The sequence below is a fragment of the Anolis sagrei genome, chromosome 9 (assembly GCF_037176765.1).
Source record: "Anolis sagrei isolate rAnoSag1 chromosome 9, rAnoSag1.mat, whole genome shotgun sequence".
NCBI classification, from domain to species: Eukaryota; Metazoa; Chordata; class Lepidosauria; order Squamata; family Dactyloidae; genus Anolis; species Anolis sagrei.
The window spans coordinates 26,713,352-26,734,613 of NC_090029.1; the positions used below are offsets into that span (position 1 = coordinate 26,713,352).

Genomic DNA, 21,262 nt, shown 5'->3' on the forward strand with positions numbered 1-21,262 from the left:
AACATACATACATGGAAAGAGGGGGAATATTTAAAAAGAAGATAGAAAAGTAGGAAAACACTCATAACTCAACAAAGTAGCTACCTAAAAAAAAGCAAAAGGGAAAAGAGAGGGGAAAAAATACAAAAATGTAAGAAATACAAAAATGGAAAAATACGAACTACTGGAGGTCATTGGGGGAAAATTCACCTTGATTTGGGGGAGTTGTAGTTCACTGACATCCAGAGAGCACTGTGAACCTGAACACCAATGGATCTGGACCAAACTGGACACATATACCTGATATGTTGAAATTTGATTACTGGAGGGGGGGGAGGGGGCTGACCTTCCTTTCTGGGAGTTGTAGTTCACCCACAGCAAGAGAAACTGTGACCTCCACCAATGATGGACCTGGACCAAACTTGGCACACACACAACCTCCATGACTAACTTAACCTACTGGAGGGGTTTGAGGGCAAAAAAAGCCAATGAGATTTTGGCCTGCATCAATAGGAGCATAGTGTCTAGATCTAGGGAAGTCATGCTACCCCTCTATTCTGCCTTGGTTAGACCACACCTGGAATATTGTGTCCAATTCTGGGCACCACAATTGAAGAGAGATATTGACAAGCTGGAATGTGTCCAGAGGAGGGCGACTAAAATGATCAAGGGTCTGGAGAACAAGCCCTATGAGGAGCGGCTTAAGGAGCTGGGCATGTTTAGCCTGAAGAAGAGAAGGCTGAGAGGAGATATGATAGCCATGTATAAATATGTGAGAGGAAGCCACAGGGAAGAGGGAGCAAGCTTGTTTTCTTCTTCCCTGGAGATTAGGACACAGAACAATGGCTTCAAACTACAAAAGAGGAGATTCTATCTGAACATGAGGAAGAACTTTCTGACTGTGAGACCCGTTCAGCAGTGGAACTCACTGCCCCGGAGTGTGGTGGAGGCTCCTTCTTTAGAAGCTTTTAAACAGAGGCTGGATGGCCATCTGTCAGGGGTGATTTGAATGCAATATTCCTGCTTCTTGGCAGAATGGGGTTGGACTGGATGGCCCTTGAGGTCTCTTCCAACTCTTTGATTCTTTGATTCTATGACTGGCTCACCATAGTGGGAGTTGTAGTTTACCCCTTAGCCAGAGAGCACACAGAACCCCACCAATGATGCATCTTGAGCAAGCTTGCCCAACATAACAAACTTGAAGATGGAGTTTTTCAGAGTTAATCTGGCATGATGGGAGTTGTAGTTCACCCACAAGCTTATGCATTTTGTACAATTAAAAATGGACTTTATCAAATAACCCGAGCAACACCAGGTCCCCAAGCTAGTAGTATATTAAATTGAGATAACAAAATAGGTAAATCTAGGAAAAATGAACAAAAGCTTGTTTCCTACGATTATGCATTGATAATAGACATAGTCTTAAGAGCGCACTGTTCTGGATTTTTCCATTTATTCATCACTGCAACCATGTGCTTTTGATGCTCTAAATATAACAGATCCCCCCCCCCCCCCCCAGAGAACTATTTCATAATTAAACCCAAAGCCTGACCAAGCTGCAAGAATCAATTAGAAACGATACCTTGACTTTTGGATGGCTTTGGGATGGAAATCAAATTAGTTACTTTTGCGGGGCAGCTCTTTTCGCTCTTCAAACGATCTTAATTGGACGTTGACCACTGGTTTTGTTTAAGTGCGAGTATGAGAGAAATGTCACAAGTCATTGCCAATTCCTTTAAAAAGCAACAAGGCAGAGGCAAAAAGGCGTAATGCAGAATATATTCCCGATGTCTGCTATTTGAGAGCACAGCCTGACCTGAAAGTCATTACTGTACCAAATTAATGTCATTAAGATATCTCAAATGGTTTTTCTGAATATCAACTTTTACGGGGACACAGAAACACTTGGCTTTTGTTAAGAAAGCCTGGTTCTTGTCAAAATAGGAGGGGAAAAACTTACTTTTATAGATGTTCTTGCTTGCTGGGAACTTTCCAAATCTTGAAACAAGTAGGTGAGGTGCTCTTTTGAATTGCTAAGGCCATAAAAATACTTTGGTTGAACCTTGAGTTGACGGGTTCCCATTTCTCATTTCTACTTGCGAGATAAATGTTTCTTGAAGCATCTTTGGAGCGCTGACAGGTTATAACTTTGCTCTCTTGTAGCTTCCACGGTGCAATGGTTTCAGTACTGAGCCATGACTGTAGAAATCCACCAAGTGACCAAGTGGGGCTGGATCTACACTGCCATATCATCCAGATTCTGAATCCAGATTATCTGATTTGAAGCTTTAGGTGCTCTTACTGCCTATTACAGGCAAAACCAGCTGATTCTTAATCCATCTAAAATGCAGATGTGTGCTTGTTCTGGAACAGCTGTTCCAGGAGCTCCAATTTTATTTGCTTTGAATTAAATGTTTGTTTGCAATCCCAGGCTTAGGATTTTGCAGCAGGGTGGCTTCCTGTTATAGTTTGCAATCATAGGGCAAGCCACCTGTCAATTATCGTTAGGTTCCCTGGTCCCGCCCCTTTTTGAGTTTTGGAGGGAATAGGAGCCTTTTTGAGTCAGTTCTCACAGAGAAGCTTTTCGCACAGGACATAAAATGAAGAGCTCCTGTAGAAAGCTTCGTCTTCTACGGCTTGGCCAGGGAGATATACAGCCTACAGCTTGGCCGGGGAGATACAGCCCCACGGCTTGGCTGGGGTTATACAGCCCTACAGCTTGACCGGGGAGAAAAGGCCCCCAGCTTGGCTGAGGATTTTGCAGCCTTACAACTCCTTTGCTGAGGGACTTCAGTCAACCATCATTGAAACCTGAACTCCTTCTTTTCCCCTGGAAGTCTACAAAGCTCTGCTTGGTAAGGGTCGCTCCTGGAAGCCAGGCGCAGTTGGTACCGGGTGCAGGGGCTCCACGCCAACAGAGGCAAAGACAGACTGCCCAGGTTAGAAGTTAAGGATTTCCCCATTAGTTAGTATACAGTTATGAAGATAGTGCCTGTTCCCAGTGAACAAGATTGCAAGAGCCAATAGACTGTTAAGAAAGCTTTAAAGTACCTGTTTGTTTTCATCAATAAAGAACTTTGTTGGACTTACTTTAAGCCTCTACAGAACTTTGTTTTGGGGAGGTCCAAGGGCCTTTAATCTGAGGCAGCCCTGGCGTCCCGTTGGGCACACGGAATTTATGTCCTGTCTACAGTCATATGCACAGGCCCAGCGTGCGACAGCACAGTGCTTCTTGTCACAAAAATTTAATGTGCAGATTTGATAAATGTGCAATTAATATGATGTGTGGGAATGAATGGAATAATGGAAGGATGTGTGAATGGAGTTAGTAATTTGGGAGACATCAGTACAATATTAAGGCCTGTAATGGTAACAGGATTTTGGAGACACCAGTACAATATTGTGCTGTCACGCGCTGGGCCTATAGCAATTAGCTTTTGAACAGGATGTGCTCTTTGTGCTCAGCGGGAAGCCGGGGTGCCTCGAGTGAGAGGCCCTAAGGATTTTCCTATACAGAGTCTTTAAAAGCTTGAAAAGTTTAACAAAGTCCTTTATTATTGCTTAGGTCTTCAACAAAACAATTAAATACTTCTCAGATGTTCAACAGGTCAAACAAAGACTTCAAGGCTTTGAATCAACTGGTGGCTTTCTTAATCTTGTCCACAAGGGACAGGCAACTGGCTTCGTGAGCTGTTTCTTTTCTTTAAGAGGAAAACCCTTTTTAACCCCTCCTTGGGCAATCTACTTTCTAAACTTTGCTGGTGTGGGCTCTACTCCCGGCGCCAAACTGCTTCTTGGGTCCCGAGGAGACCTACCAGTCAAGGCTTTGTAGATTCTCCAGCTGGAGTCCTTTGGAACTGTTTCCCCCCGGAATTTCATAAGAAACTGAGCTTCTCTACAGGTGGAGCTGATTCACATCCTGTAGCTAAGCTTTCAACTGTAAGACAGAGCTAAAATGGCTCCCTTTCCTTCCTGAACCCTGGGGAAAGAGGCGGAACTAAAAAACCCAACGATGATAGGCAGGTGGCTGCAAACCAAGGGAAGCCACCTTATTGCAAAATGCATGGAACTTTGGAATACATGCAAATACTCAAAGAAAGAAAAGGAAGTTGGACCTCCTGGTACAGTCGTACCAGCACAAATATTAAGGCCTGCAGTGGTAACAGGATCGTCTATTTGCATATAAACATAATGGTTCTGGCTTGGGAAATGTCTGAAGGTGTAATAAGAAATTCAATGTGCAGATTTGATAAATGTGAATTTTATATGATGTATGGGAATTAATGGAAGGATGTGTGAATGGAATTGGTAATTTTGGAGACACCAGTACAATATTAAGGCCTGCAATGACTAACTAACTGCTTGCTGGACTGTAATTAAAAGTTGCTAATAAGAACTGAAAAGTAAACTGTGATAAGAACTGGACAGTGATAAGATAAATACTTACAAATGTTAAGAAGAAAGTCAACACAAGCCTTGTGTCTGTCAAAAAGAAGCAACATCTAGCCAGGAAACTGAGGTGGAGCCAGGATGGAAGGCATCTATAATTCATATACAACTTTGGGACTACATCAGCAGAATATTCCTATAAGAGACTCGGTCTAATAATGCTCAAAAGTGTGGCAGAGGAGTCTGGTTCACTCGCCATGCTCTGCTCCATGGGAAGGAGAGAGATGGTGTGTTTGGAGAGTGGCAGATCTGCACAATAGCAGTCTGGTCACTTTGTCTTTCTTTCTCAAGGGAAGAGGAAGACGTGCATGATTTCCTCCTCCAGCAAACTTTTTAAAGCAAAATAGTATTTTTGTAGGTTGCCTGTGATATTTTTGCAGCCATGGGCAAAGGCAAACTATTCTCTCTATTGATAGCAGAACAGTTTGGATGTTTGGTATGTTCTTTGTGGTATAGCTGTCACCAAAGAGAGTGAAGGCCAAGCCACATATCATGCTGGAGACTTATGATTGGATTTCCTTTAAAAAAAAAAATCAACTTTTAAACAGAATGATATATAATGCTTTCCAATATTTCATTTCCACAGCCTAAATCCTTTCCTGCAACCTTCTGTAAATCAAGAAAATTAAGATACCAAATTCTATCAAAACTGGATCCTCCTTTTAAAGTAAAAAGACCCAATCATCAATATCCCTGCATTAAACAGAGCCACGGTGGCACAATGGGTTAAACTCTTGTGCCTCTGAAGGTCAGAGGTTCGAGTCTGCGAGATGGGTTGAGCTCCTGTCTGTAAGCTCTAGCTTCCCAAGCTGGGACATGGGAGAAGACTCCTACAGGATGGGAAAACATCCGGGTGTCCCCTGGGTAATGTCCCCGCAGAAGGCCAATTCTCTCACACCAGAAGCGATTTGCAGTTTCTCAAATTGCTCCTGACATGATTTTAAAAAACTGTAAAGTGTAGCCTAGAGCCATTCCTCATAGGTCGTGGCCTTTAGATCTTGATCATTTCAGCTACATTCCATCTTAATAATAATAATAATAATAATAATAATAATAATAATAATAATAATAATGTTGCAATCCCAGGTGACAGCAGGATTGAAGAGAAACAACTGGAAAAGCTGACACAATATGAGAATTTAAAGATTGAACTGCAAAGAGTCTGGCACAAGCCAGTCAAGGTGGTCCCAGTGGTGATGGGCACACTGGGTGCAGTGCTTAAAGACCTTGGCCTGCACTTAAACACAATCGGTTCTGACAAGATTACCATCTGCCAGCTGCAAAAGGCCACCTTACTGGGATCTGCACGCATTATTTGCCAATACATCACACAGTCCTAGACACTTGGAAAGTGTCCGACGTGTGATCCAATACAATCGCCAGCAGAGTGATCTTGTTTGCTGTGGACTCATCTTGTTGTGTTTCAAATAATAATAACAACAACAACAACAACAACAACAACGATATTCACTGTTACTTATTCACTGGAACTTATGTCACAAGTACCACCTGCCAACAGTAAATCATTTTCCCGCAAAGGTCATGGAAAATGAACATGCAAAAATACTGTGGGACTTTCAAATCCAGACTGACAAAGTTTTGGAACACAATACACCAGACATCACGAGTGTGGAAAAGAAAAAAGTCTGGATTATTGATATCACCATACCAGGTGACAGTCACATTGAGGAAAAACAACAGGAAAAACTCATCTGCTATCAAGACCTCAAAGGCTCTGGCATCAACCAGTCCAGGTGGTCCCAGTGGTCATTGGCACACTGCGTGCCGTGCCAAAAGATCTCAGCCGGCATTTGGAAACAATAAACATCAACAAAATTACGATCTGTCAACTGCAAAAAGCCACCTTAATTGGATCTGCGTGTATCATTTGAAAATACAACACACAGTCCTAGGCGCTTAGGACGTGTTCGACGTGTGATTTTGTGATACGAAATTCAGCATATATATCTCGTTTGCTGTAACATACTGTGTTTTTGTGTCAGTAAAATAATAGTAATATAATATACTTTATTTGTATTCCATTCGATCTCCCCGAAGGGACTCAGGGCGGATTACAGTACACAGATACAGTAAAGATATAATGCCGTTATACAATGAACAAAGACAGACAATACATAAACAGAGGTAAAGGCTTCCCATCTTTTTCCATCTCTGGCATCTGGAATCTTTGCTCTGCCACAGCAGGGGTGCTGTTGCTCCATTTTCCATGCCAAGGAGTTTTGTTGTCTTTAGGCGGTCTCCTGATCGAACCACCGGCATGTCCACATGGGCGCCTTTTATTACCTCCCCATCAAAGCTGTACCTATTTATCTACTCACATTACTGTTTTCGAAAGGAACCCCCGGTGGCGCAGTGGGTTAAACCCCTGTGTCAGCAGGACTGAAGACCGACAGGTTGCAGGTTCGAAGCTGGGGAGAGGCGGATGAGGTCCCTCTATCAGCTCCAACTCCTCATGCGGGGACATGAGAGAAGCCTCCCACAAGGATGATAAAACATCAAATCATCCAGGCGTCCCCTGGGCAACGTCCTTGCAGATGGCCAGTTCTCTCACACCAGGAGTCACTCCTGACATGACCAAAAAAAAACACTGTTTTCGAACTGCTAGGTGAGCAGAAGCTGGGCTGGCGGTTGAGAGCTCACCCCAACCCAGGCTTGAACTGTCTGTCAGCCTTTCAATTAGCAAGATTTTCTTCAGCTGGCGGTTTAACCTGCTGTGCTAAAGCCCGGCCATACAGCCTGAAAAACTCATCGCAACCCAGTGGTTCTGGCCATGAAACCACTTTTTGGAAGGTTGTTGGCTGAAGTGAGAAGACTTCTCTTAAGGGTCGCTGAACCCTTTCCCTGCAGCATTGCGCATAGTATGTCCAGGACACATAATTGTTGGAGGACATTCATGAGGAAGGCATGTTGCGCAAGGCGCTGCCAGGAATCGCTAAGTCCCAGATGGACTCCGCTCATGTTAGAAGATAACTTGTCATTCCAAAGAGTCAATTTTGGGTAGCCAAGTGTGAGCAGCAGGAAGCAAAGCTGTTTTAATTACAAAGGAGAAGATGCCCGGAGGGCGAGGAGCATCCCAGCTGAAGCCTCCATATAAACAAGGTTATGTCACTACAAACAGCTGAGGAAGGGATGTTTGCTGCAAACTTTCCAGAGCGAAGATACCTGTCATTATCTAAACCTTGGACGACACTTCCCAATCATGCTCTGCTTATGTGTTCTGCATCCCGCTGAGATCCCTGGAGTGCTGGAAAGTACGCATCCACCACATCTCAAGTCAAATATAAACAATCCGAGAGATTCACAGCTCTGTTTCTGTTGTGCAGAAACTGGGATGGCACCAGAGCATTGCTGAAGACTGTGTCAGGCCCATTTCTGTAAAACCACCAAGGTGAAGACAAGGCCAAAGAGGAGACGTGAGACATTACGGTCACCACACCCCAAACTTGACTATAAGGAAGCAGCTGGAAATAGTGAGTTTGCACGACAACAACAGCCAGAAACCTGCTTTCATTGGAAATAGCAGAAACCACAGAATTTGCGCCATGGCTAGCTTATGAAATCATCTGACAGTGGGATGCTTTGCTTCTCTTGTTTGTTCCTTTCCAATATGCTAAACTAAAAACAAATCAGTGTGCCATTCTAAACTGCCATATAATCCAGAATGTCAAAGTATATATGTTTTTCATGTTGAAAAACTGCAAGTCGCTTCTGGTGTGTGAGTGAGCTCGAGCGCGGCCAAGACCCCCGCCTTCAAATTGGTGTGAATCGCGGCGGAGAGTTCCGCAGTTCCTGGGAGCCAAGTTTGGGACCAACGGATGAAATGTGCCCCAGCAGCCAGCTCAAGACCAGGAATACCATCAGCCTTTCTTTACTTTCCCCTTCTCCATACTCTGTAACAATCCCTTAATAAAAGTACTTGAAACTTGCAACATTTAATCTCTCTGCTTGATACTTTTGTATCCTTCCATGCCTCAGACTAATTCAACCTTAAAATAAACCTTTGTCCAGGCTCTGGAGAGCTGTGAGCCTGCTGGGTGACGCCTACGGGCACCCCCCGGACCCCGGATCTGCGTTTGCCCAAACCGCGGATACCGAAACTGCCATTTTGGACCCCCGCATCCGCTAAAAATCATAAAATGGCGGATTGACGCCGTTCAAATTTTGTATTTTTATACTACTAATTCTAAGACTAACTGCTATCTCCCTTTCCTCATTTTGGACTCCTATGCCCGGGGAATAATTGATTTGTTTAAAGTATTATATTTGACAGAAATCAGCTGTTTGTCCGATTTTGCCGGCTTCTTCAAAGGCAGCCTGTTTCTCTTCAACACCGCTCACTCCTGCCTGGCCCCAGCAACCAGGGACTCACTATGGTCACCCATGGGAGACCCTGGGAGGGTGGCCAGGCGAGAATCCCGGTCCCCAGAGAGAGACACAGTTCCCTGAAGGACGGACAATGGACTCTGTGGCTATTCGACCCAGCGCTCATCATTGGACTTTTTGCCTTCTCTTATTGACTCTCTGCCTCATACACTGGACTGTTTTGCCATATCCCTGGACACGAACCTTCTGGCGATGCTTGCCCTAAAATGCAAGCAGCCTCCATTTCCGCGCGCTTTCACCGAGGGACCATGAAATCTCCCGTTTGCTTCATAATAAAGATCAATATTATAATAATTTTTCCTGGGATGGGGATGGGGTTTTGCTTTATGGAATGTATGTAATGAAATGTGTATGGAATGTACTGTGTCCCCTTTCCCGCCTTTCCTGTTGACCCTTGCCCCACAAAAGTGTGACCTGAAGATTACTGTGATGCCCTGGGGGGAAGGTCCTCTGTTTCCCACAGAACCCTTCCTGATTGACTCATCAGCATGAAACAATATCTGTTGATTCCCACTCCTCGCCCTCTGAGCATGTCTAGCGAGGAGAGGAAGTCCACAGAAACCTGGAAAAAAGATTGATTAAATCATACAAAGGCAGCGTTGATCCCCCCTTTTGAGGTCCGCCGTCAAATATTCTTTTCCCCAAAGCCATTCCAAACAGGAAAACCTTTGTTTACAATCACACCTGGCCGGCCAGAAACAAAAGACTCTCATTCCATCACAGCTGGCCGGCCATAATCCCATCACTTCTCCATTGTGAAAGCTCATCCCGCCCCCTCGCCCCAATTGGTCCATCCTCGGGAGCGAGAGAAACGTTCCAATTGGCCCCTCGGAGGCGGAGAAGCACGCTGATTGGCCCGGAGGCAGGGCGGGTCGCCAAGCCTCGTCCCAGCTGTTCCGCAGCCAGCCAATCAGCGCGAAGCCAGCCGGCAGAGGGCGGGCGGGAGTTTTGAATTGCTTCCTTTGTGTTTTCCTCTATAAAAATGTCTGTAGCCATCCTAGCGTTATGCTTGCGGTGGAATTATTCCTGCATTGCATCCGACTACAGCTGTGTCACAATAAACTTCGGTCGCTGATTTCTTCCACCTGGTGAGGTATTATTATTACTATTTTTATTTTAAATTGGCAATTTTCTTGGCCTCACCAAGGTATCCAAGAAAATGGTCCTCGGGTCCCTCTCTCTCGAGGAGACTCTGCTAAAAGCAGCTCGATATCACGAGAAATGGCCGTCTGCAAGGACATTACACAGGGGATGTTTTGATTTTTACCATCCTTGTGGGAGGCTTCTCTCATGTCCCTGCATGGGGATCTGGAGCTGACAGAGGGTGCTCATCCGCGCTATTCCTGGATTCGAACCTCCCACCTGTTGGTCTTCAGTCCTGCTGGCACAAGGTTTAAGCCCAGGGACTACTATCAAGGTAGATAATTCACATTATCTGCTTTGAACTGGATTATCTGAGTTTACACTGCCAAATAATCCAGTTCAAAATAGATAATCAGGATTATATACAGCTGTGTAGAAGGGGCATAGGATCCCCTTTTTTCTTTTCCATGTGCACCTTAGGCTTGGGCCCTTTCTTCACTGCCATATAAAATCCAGATTATATGCTTGAATTGGATTGTATGGCAGTGCAGACTCATATAATCCAGTTCAAAGCAGACAATGTGGATTATCATCTTTGATCATTTTTATTATTTAGCAGTGTCGAAGGGTCCTGGATCTACACTGCTATTAAAATCCAAATTATCTGATTTGAACTGGATTGTATGGCACTGTAGACCTGGGCCTTTCCTTACACTGCTATATAATCCAGATTATCAAAGGAGATAATCCACATTGTCTGTTTTGAACTGGATTATATGAGTCTACACTGCCAAATAATCCAGTTCAAAGTAGATAATCAGGATTATCCCTATAATCCCTATAATCCCAGGGTCCGATCCCAGATTATCTACTTATCCCAGATTATCTGGCAGTGGCGATTTATATAATCCAATTTTGTATTGTTTTTTATAATCTGTTTTTTATGTATTTATTTGTCTATTCTATATGCAGGAGGTTAAAACACTGAGCTGCTGAAATTGCTGACCAAAAGGTTGGCGGTTTGAATCCGGGAAACGGGGTGAGCTCCTGCTGTTAGATCCAGCTTCTGCTAACCTAGCAGTTTGAAAATAGATCAATAGGTAGCGCTCCGGCAGGAAGGTAATGGCGCTCCAGGCAGTCATGCTGGCCATATGACCTTGGAGGTGTCTACAGACAACGCTGGCTCTTCAGTTTAGAAATGGAGATGAGCACCAACCACCAGAGTCGGACAGGACTGGACTTAAAATCATGGGGAAACCTTTACCTTATATGTGAAAAACCTATGGGCTAAACATTACATGAACCATATACTCCCAGTTTAAAGCAGGTAATCTGGGCTCGGATCCTGGAATATAGGACAGTGTGGAAGAAGCCTGAGTCTATACTGCCATATAATCCAGTTCAAAGCAGATAATCTGGATTTTATATAGCAGTGGAATAAAATAATGCAGAATCTGCTACTTTGCCCTGTGTGCCATATTCGTGCACACGCAGCTCATGGAGATCTCTGGGTGCCTTTGCTCATGGAGATGTCTAGCAAGGACTTGGAGCATCTGGAAATAATAAGTGCGTCGATAATTTACATTCAGTTTTGTTGCTGGGAAAGCGATGCAGAGTAGCTGGGTTGAGAATGTGTGTAAGAAGACTTCAGGGACTCTGAAATGCCTTGGCTGTGAGAGGACTGTGAGACGTTAAACGAATGAGTATGTAGAAGAAAAGAATGTGCTCCTGTTGCAAATTTGGAAATAATCACTAGCGTTTTAATAGAAATACAGTAAATCTCACCAGAAATAGAAAACAGCGACCAGGTGATCTGTGGCTTTCTTCTTCTGCCTGCTGTCCAGGTGTGAACCGATTCTGAACATGGCTTTAATATGTGTGATACTCAGGGAATATAAAGAGAAGAATGTTTCAGGAAGCTAAAATATCATTTGTTAGATATGTGCTTGGAAAGTTTATTTCTAATGCTTTGTTTTATGAACCAAATGATGCATGTCTTTGCATTTTGTAAACACAAAATAAAATGTAGAGATTGAGGTGAAACAGTCCATTGCATTGACAATATCCTATTATATTTATGTTTAAAGAAGTGACACATATAAGAAGTTACTCAGGCCCCATCTACACTGTCAGATAACCCAGTTCTGAATCCAGTTTATCTTCTTTGAACTGGATTATATGGAAGTGTAGGTAAAAGTAAAGATAAAGGTTTCCCCTTGACATTAAGTCTAGTTGGATCCAACTCTGGGGATTGGTGCTCATCTCAATTTCTAAGCCAAAGAGCTGGCATTGTCCATAGACACCTCCAAGGTCATGTGGCCGGCATGACTGCATGGAGCACCATTACCTCCCCGCTGGAGTGGTACCTATTCATCTACTTGTAATTGGAGCCCCCCCCCCCCCCGGGCTCTGTAAAAGACAGTTCAGAATCAGAGAATTCATAGTATTGCCAAGGACACCAGGATGGAATGATCCCATAATCCCCTATAACTTTTATGAACACTCATGAACGTTTTTGGAACTTTTATGAACTTTTATGAATTTTAATGGAATTTGGGATGCTGAAATGAATTCCCCTTTGACCCTGCATGCCTCCCCCTTTCCCTATGAACTCTGTGTATGCCTCCATGCCACATTCCTTATATGTGTGTATGTCTATATAAGAAACTAGCTGTCCCCTTCCACGCTTTGCTGTGGCCCAGTCTGGTGATCTGGAAAATGAAGTTATGACAAAGTGTTGGTTTCTAATATATGTAATTTCTTTATGTTTGTGGGTAAACAAGATTTCTTGTTGTTTCTTTGTCAGTGTTGATGTAGAGATTGTCTGGTATGCCTACTCTGGAACATGCAACATATAATTGTCCCTCTTTAGGGGTCCCTTTTAAATCTATGATACTATATCTGTCATATACATATGTGTGTGTATCACATATATCTATCCATATCTTTGGCTGGAACGCTCTGTCAGGAGGACTTTGATTATGTTTTCCTGACCTGGTGATGGAGTATTCGTGCCAAGTTTGGTCCAGATCCATCATTGTTTGAGTCCACAGTGCTCTCTGGATGTAGGTGAACTGCAACTCCAAAATTCAAGGCCAATGCCCACCAAACCCTTTCAGTATTTTCTGTTGGTCATGGGAGTCCTGTATGCCAAGTTTGGTTCAATTCCATCGTTGGTGGAGTTCAGAATGCTCTTTGACTGTATGCGAACTATAAATCCCAGCAACTAAAACTCCCAAATGAAAAAATCTAAAATTTTGAGTGATAGTCACTCCTTGCGTTATTAGGTGTCTTGTGGCCAAATTTGGTGTCAATTCGTCCAGTGGTTTTTGAGTTATGTTAATCCCACAAAAAACATTACATTTTTATTTATATAGAATATGAAGCAAACCTTTTCATGAACTATGCCAGCATCTCACGGCTCTAGGAATCTCTAAACATCCTGAGCCAACAATCCCCTAAGAAAAGAATTGACCAAAACCCATTTGCATGGACAATAAGTAAATGGCTCTTTTTTTTCTGGACCTCGGAGGGCTGATAGCCAGGCCATCCAGAACAATGGAGTCTCTGGACATACTAAATTACTCAACACAAAGGACATATCCCCATCTGCAAGGAACGGGGAGTTGTTGCCGCCTCCCCTACTGTTTCATGTCGCAATCTCTGAAACTGATTTCAATTTCATTAAATGAAATCAATATCGCAGGACAGTAAAAACAAAGGACTTGGCCTTTCAGGGCTAGACAAAGATGTTAATTCAAAGATCAGGACAATAACCTTGACCAGGCTTGAGAGCCTAAAGCTATCGCTTGGTCACTTGGCAGACACCAGTCATTCGTAATCTAGTCACCTAGACATTTCTTCATTGTTTCCCTGTTGCCTGCTTCCCTCCCATCTCATTGGCTGAGCAGCCAAAGCAGGGCCCGGGCCCTCATTGGATCTCCTCCCAGCTCGCTGATGTTACAGCCAATCACAACAAAGCTGGCTCAGGGGTTGGGCGCAGGGAAATTTGAATGGAAACCTATATATTCTGTATTTACCTGCCTAGCAAACGTGACAGCTTGTTTGGCAGAAAACTGTGGTTGTCATCTATTCCAGCTGGAATGAAATAAAACCTCGGTGGCTTTCCTTCAACTTGGTGAGACTTTATTGGGAAATTTAGGGAAAATCTTTCTTGGTGCTTGCTGTCTCGCCAGGTGTCCCGGATCCTCTTTATGGGTCTGGCTGGTCTCTGCCTAGGCAGGGCCTCCCAAATTGGTGTTCAGCATCATACTGACATTTGCATGTTTCCGAAATGCTAGTGTGCTGTCGCACGCTGGGCCTGTGCATGAGACTGTAGACAGGACATAAATTCTGTGTGCCCAACAGGACGTCAGGGCTGCCTCAGATTAAAGACCTTTGGATTTCCTAAAAACACAGTCTCTAGAATGCTTAAAGGTTCTTTATTGATAAAAACAAACCGGTACTTTAAAGCTTTCTTAACAGTCTATTGGCTCTTGCAATCTTGTTCACTGGGAACAGGCACTATCTTCATAACTGTATACTAACTAATGGGGAAATCCTTAACTTCTAATCTGGGCAGTCTGTACTTGCCTCTGTTAGCATGGAGCCCCTGCACCCGGCACCAACTGCTTCTGGCTTCCGCGAGCGACCCTTACCAAGCAGAGCTTTGTAGACTTCCAAGGGAAAAGAAGGAATTCAGGTTGCTGTGATGGCTGGCTGAAGTCCTTCAGTAAAGGAGCTGTAAGGCTGTAAAATCCTCAGCCAAGCTGTGGGGCCTTTTCTCCCCAGCCAAGCTGTGGGCTGTATAACCCCGACAAAGCTTTCTACAGGAGCTCTTGGTATTATGTCCTGCATGGAAAGCTGCTCTGTGAGAACTGACTAAAATGGTTCCTCTCTCTTCCCAAAAACCCAGAAAAAGGGGTGGGACCAGGGAACCTAACTATAATTGACAGGTGGCTTGCCCTATAATTGCAGCCAAAAGAAGCCACCTATCTGCAGAGTCCCTGAAACTTGGGACTATAACAAACATTAAATGCAAAGCAAACAAAATTGGAGCTCCTGGAACAGCTGTTCCAGAACAGCTAGGCTAGCAGAAACTGGGACTAACAGTGGGAGCTCACTTTGCTCCCTGGATTTGAACCGCTGACCTTTTGGTCAGCAAGTTCAACAGCTCAGTGGTTCAACCCACTGCGCCACCGGGGCTCCTATATGGCAGTGTAGACTCATATAATCCAGTTCAAAGCAAACAATCTGGATTCAGAAATTGGATTATAGGACAGTGTACACATTCTCTCTTTCTCTGACTGGATCTGCATTGCTCTATAATCCAGTTTCAGAATGTAGATTAACTGCCTTGATCTGGATTATAGGGGAGTATAGACATCCAGCCTCTCGCTCCATCAAACCGCAGGCGAGGATAAGTCAAAATTCCCATATAACATTACTTCGAGCAGTTCCTTAGCTCTTCTTTATATACTGTAATAATATACTCATTACATTTTGATTTTTATAGCATTGCACATACTTTTGGTAAAGCTATGGGGACCTGTAAATAGTTGAGATTCTTGCTATGTCTTCATCTGGCCACGATCTTGGCTTGCAACTACTGCCTGACTCTGAATCAGTCTAATTCCTCTTGAAGGATTTTGTTGCTGAGTAATGCACAAAATGCACTTCTTGCAGAACTTGACTATATCCCAGTATTGAGTTTATCTTCTTTCCGTCATACGGAGCAATACCAGCAGTTTTCCTGCTTCTTCACCCCAGTAAACCTAAAAGAACATTTTACCGAAGGGGTGTTTCTTGCCCTAGAGACAATCTCTTGCCCTAGAAACATACTTACTTTACTTACTTAGGCGATCCTTCATTGTCCGAATAGGATAGTCTTCCAGGATCAGTGTACTGGCGATGGGTCCATAGGTGATTGTGGAGCCTTATTCTTGACCTGCATCATCTCCTGCAGCGAGGGCATCAGTTTCCAGGTGGAAGGCGGTCCCGGTCAGGTTGGCTTGATGCGCCTTCCTCTTGGCATGTTTCTCTCTTTAGCCCTCAATTCGTGCTTCTTCAAATTCTACAGCACTGCTGGTCACAGCTGACCTCCAGCTGGTGTACTCAAGGGACAGGGCTTCCCAGTTCTCAGTGCCTAGGCCAGAGTTTTTAAGGTTGGCTTTAAGACCACCTTTAAATCTCTTTTCCTGCCCACCAACATTCCATTTTCCATTCTTGAGTTTGGAGTAGAGCAACTGCTTTGGGAGATGGTGGTCGGGCATGTGGACAATGTGGCTGGTCCAGCAGAGTTGATGGTGGACGACCATCGCTTCGATGCTGGTGGTCTTTGCTGACATTTGTCTGCTTGTCTACCCAAGAGATTTGCAGGATTTTCTAGAGGCAGCGCCGATGGAATCGTTCCAGGAATTGCATTTGACATATGTAGACAGTCCATGTTTCGCAGGTATATAGCAGTACAATAGCTTGTACTTGCGCCACCTGTGTATGTAGAACTTTAAAGTGCAAAGGTTTAAACTGTATAACATGCCCAAACTTGCCTAGTTTGTAAATGTATAGTTGGGTTGATTGGTTATTTATAGCTGTCAATCAATGTTGTTTGCACCAGTTATATTGCTTCCTCAGCGCAATTGCTTGGCTCCACCTCTTCATGGAGGAGGGCAGAGCTTTTCCTTTTCCATTCTACCATCAAACTTTCTATCAGATAGATGTAAGAAAGAGACTTGGCTCTAAAGCCCTTAATTAAGTTACCTCTCTTCAGCAATTCAAAGGTTTTTACCCTTGGGACTCATGCTTCATATCTGGATCGCACTGGAGACCAAAGACCCAAGCGTTGAGGAGACCCAAGCGCCTTCAAACCAGTCCTTTGGCATCAAAAGGAAGGCTCTGTGCTTTCAACATAGGCCATTGGACTGGGGGTTGTGTTTCTTCTGAACTTCACAGCCATTGAGAAAAGAAGGAACAGGAAAAGCTTCTCAGCTGCGAAATCTCCTTGGACCCAAAACAACCAGAGACTGTAATGTATATTTCCTTTACCCCCTTTGAAACTTCCAGCTTATTGCCTTAAAGGGATAACTCTTTGTGAACAATAAGACCTATTTTGAGTTATCTACTTGGTCCTTGGGAGTTCCAGTTCTCTAAAGGAAGGCAAGAAGCAATCCCCTGGGGGAAAGATGTCACGTCTATGTCTCTTTCACTAAGAGTTATAACCCCCAGGCGCGACGGCATAGCGCTGGATAGACCACATCAGCTCTAGACTCGTAAATATGGTTTTCTGTGGATGAGCAGATGGCCACAACTGGACGGCATAAGTTCTGTATCAGAAACTAGAGCTGATGTGGTCTATCCAATGCAATTTTATGGATCAGCACCCCAAATAACCAAACCGATTCTAAAGTTGACCAAAAACTGAATGGTAACCCTTTTGGTACTAATGTTGGAGAGTGATCCCTGGTCAAAGTGGTCCCTGGTAAAGAAAAAAAAAAGGCCTCCAAGGAAGGAGCTTCCACAACACTTTGAGAATTGTAACCAATAGAATGCATAACAGATTGAGTAAAAGTCCAAGCTGGAAAAAGAGGGAATGTGCTGTCACACCCAGATCCTATAAAAATAAAACTAAGATGTGTTTCTCTCTATATCTGGGTGAACTGCGGATGTCTTTCTTAAGAACTTGAGATTCCCAGCAACTGAGGCTACTACAGGGTTTGAACACCAAAACAGAATATTTATTTCTCAAAGTCCTTGCAGATTTGGCACAGCTTGTCAAAGTTACAAACAAAACAGTCAATTGGTGAAACCATAGAGATTATCTTTCTTTCTTTTTTCCTCTAGTCACTGAGTTGCCTTCCTCCAAATGGTAGAAAAAAACTTGAGATCTTTTTACCCCAACCCTGTGCTACTATCTTTTAGAAAGCTTGGCCTTCCCTATTCCAGCCCAAGGTTAATTTTGGAGATCAAGCAAACAGTGTCAATATCTATCTATCTATCTATCTATCTATCTATCTATCCATCCATCCATCCATCCATCCATCCATCCATCCATCTCTCAATTAAGACTCAATTAAGACTCTACTGCCTTTCTTAATAACTCAATTAAGACTCAATTCTTTCCTTTACTCAATTGTACTTACAATGATTTTTTTCAGAGCTCTCTGACTGGCCTTACAGCACATCTGAGGCTTTTCTCTAAAACTGAAGGAGGCAGGAAAGATTCCAAAATGGAGATCTCAAGCCCAGGAAAAAAGGCGGACTCCTAACCCAAAGAGATACTTTCTAAACCAATAGCTGCAAAAAGGCCTGCAGGCTGGCTTTCCAGCCTCTGATGCTGTTAACTTTCAGGGTGCAGCTGAAATTGTAGGAACCCTGGGGAAATGCAAAAGAATCTACTTGGTCCTTGGGAATTCCAGTTCTCTAAAGGAAGGCAAGAAGCAATCCCCTGGGGGAAAGATGTCACATCTATGTCTCTTTCACTAAGAGTTATAGCCCCCAGGCGCGACGGCATAGCATTGGATAGACCACATCAGCTCTAGATTCGTAAATATGGTTTTCTGTGAATGAGCAGATGGCCACAACTGGATGGCATAAGTTCTGTATCAGAAACTTGAGCTGATGTGGTCTATCAAATGCAATTTTATGGATCAGCACCCCAAATAACCAAAACGATTCTAAAGTTGACCAAAAATTGAATCGTAACCCTTTTGGTACTAATGTTGGAGAATGGTCCCTGGTCAAAGTGGTCCCTGGTAAAGAAAAAGAAAAAAGGTTGGAAACCACTGGTTTAAAAGTCTCCAAGGAAGGAGCTTCCACAACACTTTGAGAATTGTAACCAATAGAATGCATAACAGATTGAGTAAAAGCCCAAGCTGGAAAAAGAGAGAACGTGAAAGACATGTCACATTGTAGGATTTTCCTTCCTAGCTACACAACATATTGTTTTTGAAATGCATTTTTCTGACCTCTGCCCAGACCAATCCTTAATGCACCATGGCCCAGGTTGCCCTGTCATTCATGGCAAGGAGACTTGGAAGCCTTCCAGTAGGTCCTGGAGTGTGTTGCTGCTACAGTCTCCATGCTGTCAGTGCCAAACGGAATGTGCCTTTGGGATCACATGGAGCTTATTTATAGACCACCGAAACCTGCCCTCCTCCCCTTCGCCAGCAAGCTGCAAATGTGAAGGTCACTAAGCAGGCGGTCCCTTGGGGCTGCCGTGTTGCACTTCATGGGGGACAGAGCAAACTCCTAAGGACACCAAACTCAGGTTAGTTTTTCATGGGTTTTTCTTCAATGTGTGTGTCAAGGACCCGAGTTAGTCCCCTGAGCCTGACATGCTTTAAGAGTTCAGATGAATTGGGCTATTTTCCCTTCCAAGTCTCTGCCCTTGTCTCAGGTTAATGGAGATGGAGGCCCAAATAACATCTCCTTGGAAGTGTCCAGAATAACAGTTTCTCCTTACTTTAGATCAGTGTTTCTCAACCTTCTTCATGCTGCGACCCTTTAATGCAGTTCCTCATGTTGGGGTGACCCCCAACCATAAAATTATTTTTGTTGCTCCTTCATAATTTTTCTATTGTTACGAATCGTAATGTAAATATCTGATATGCGGGATGCATTTTCATTCCCTTGGCACAAATACCCTATACTCCCAAATGTGAATACTGGTGGGGTTGAGGGGGGATTGATTTTGTCATTTGGGAGTTGTAGTTGCTGGGATTTATAGTTCACTTACAATCAAAGAACATTCTGAATTCCACCAACAATGGAACTGAACCGGTCTTGGCACACTCCCATGTGGCACAACTCCCACCACCAACCGAAAATACTAGAAGGGTTTGGTGGGCAATGATCTTGATTTTTGGAGTTGTAGTTAAGGCGCTCAGGAGGCGGCTAAGCCTCCTCCCAGCTGTAGAGCACCAACCAATCAGACAGCTCTGTATATGAATAAAAAGGCTTTATTTTGTATTCAATGTATGCTTTGCTTGACGAATTATTGCGGCTTTGCATCCTTTCCAGCTGGATCTCAATAAAATCAACTTGGTGGCGCTTCTTTCAGCTTTGGTGAGATTCTTTTGGGAACTTGGGGAAAATCTTTTAAACTGCTGCTTCTTTTTCTTTTGCTCACCAAAGTAGCGAAACCTCTTTGGTAGGTCCGCAGGGTCTCTCCTTCAGGGCGAAACCCTTCCAAATTCCTCCTCGACTTCAGTATCACAATTCAGTCAATTTTAGATGTAAAGATGGAACTGAAACCAGAGTTCTACAATCTGGGGGCAATAGACTTTGAAATTGACAAAAATAAGGACATACTCTTTTTCCATATGGCTACTGCGGCGAGAATAGTTTACGCGAAGAAATGGAAGTCCAAAGACACCCCAACAGTGGAGGAATGGACACTTAAAATATCTGACATCATAAACATAGATACTTTATCATAACGCCTTAGAACCCAACAGAGAGTAAGAACAGACTGGTCCTCAATTAGAAGATTCCTTAATGCCTATCAACTACAAAGCCAAGAGAAGGAAGCTTCGTCACAGAAGGAGGAAGACGAGTAAATAAATAGGGGCTACAGGGAAGACTATATAATACCAACCTACATCTCAACGTGTGTGTTTCTTTATTTTTGTTATTATCTCGCCCGCTTTTTTGGGTCTTTTTTCTTCCTTTTTTTTCTTCTCTTTTCCTTTTCTTTCCCTGTTTGTGTGTGTTGCGGTATACCTGATTTTATATAAATTCAATTTTCACAAACAATGTACCCCCCGCTTGCACAACCCCTCCTAATAAAGATTATAAAAAAACCTGCTAGGTTGCCAGGAGCTGGAGCTAAAAGTGGGAGCTCACCCCACTCACAGGATTTGAACCACCGACTTTTTGATCAGCAAGTTCAGCAGATCAGCGGATTAACTTGCTGCACCACCGGGGGACTTTTAATATACATAAGACATCTAATTTTAATCAGTCCCGTTCCCAGGTATTTGAGCCATTGGAGAAAGACATGCATTTGGCCACCGCACCGTACTCTACGGCTTATTAAACCCATATATCTGTAAGGCTCATCATATCTCATTTCATTTGGTTCTATGATGAGGGACAAGTCGATGGCAGCTTCAGGTGGATTGGGCCCTGGTAACAATTTATTTCCCTTTTGACCTGATGTAAAGCAAATTCCTCTCAAAGTTGACGTAGGCGAGCAATCTCCGCTTTGTCAGATGTGGCTTCGTGCCCGGCTCAGATGTTTTTTGCATAAAACGTTTGATGACAGCTACAAATCATCTTGTTTGTTGCAATAGCACACCTGGCCTTTGTCTTCCTACCTGTCAGATCTTTTAATTGGTGTGGAGACAAA

At 43.6% G+C, this 21,262-nt stretch overlaps 1 protein-coding gene across 1 annotated transcript in view; it reads left to right on the plus strand.

Annotated features, from left to right (window-relative positions):
* Nucleotides 1-18,990: 18,990 nt before the first annotated feature.
* LOC132762386 (NAD(P) transhydrogenase, mitochondrial-like) overlaps nucleotides 18,991-21,262 on the plus strand; it is an 85,317-nt gene continuing 83,045 nt past the window's right edge. The window contains exon 1 of the mRNA XM_060755316.2: nucleotides 18,991-19,180. The gene's annotated coding sequence lies outside the window, so the exon portion shown is untranslated. The remainder of the gene's footprint in view (nucleotides 19,181-21,262) is intronic.